The sequence below is a fragment of the Megalobrama amblycephala genome, linkage group LG3 (genome assembly GCF_018812025.1).
Source record: "Megalobrama amblycephala isolate DHTTF-2021 linkage group LG3, ASM1881202v1, whole genome shotgun sequence".
In the NCBI taxonomy this organism is placed as follows: Eukaryota; Metazoa; Chordata; class Actinopteri; order Cypriniformes; family Xenocyprididae; genus Megalobrama; species Megalobrama amblycephala.
The window spans coordinates 8,355,196-8,355,892 of record NC_063046.1 but is presented as its reverse complement, the minus strand read 5'-3'; positions in this window follow the sequence as shown (position 1 = coordinate 8,355,892).

The window sequence follows — 697 nt, the reverse complement described above, 5'->3', positions numbered from 1 at the left end:
GCTACATAAAATTATAATGATATAATATAACATTATAATTGTGTGCTTGGGACATGTCTTTTAATGGTGAGACTTTTGTCTTTGTAATCAGGCTCTGAAAAATGAAATAAAAATTTGAATTTAGATTTATCGGCCAATATATCGGTTATCGGCTTTCAAATATAAAGAATTATCGGTATCGGCCAAAATGTTCATATTTTTTGTTTAAAATGGAGACCCCGATTCTCCAACGATTTTGAAGAAAAAACACTAGACAACTAAACAAAGTGAAATGTAATTTGCAAGACAAAATGTTCAATGTTAATGCCCGATATATCGGCCACCATATCAGTATCGGCCGATATATGTTCATTTTTAATGTTATTGTTATCGGCCCGATAAGAAAATTTGGCAGATATATTAAAGCCGATAAATCATAGATTATTTCCTTCAGCTGAGACACTTCAGATGTGCACTCTTCACCATGATGATTTTGAATTGTTTGATATGATTGGAGTCACTTCAAACAAGTGTAATATGTGCTGCACCAAATCTGTCATATAGGCTACATAAAATTATAATGATATAATATAACATCATTATAATTGTGTGCTTGGGACTTGGCTTTTAATGGTGAGACTTTTGTTTTTTAATCAGGCGCTCAAAAATGAAATAAAAATTTGGATTTTCAATTTATCGGCCAATATATATCGGTTAT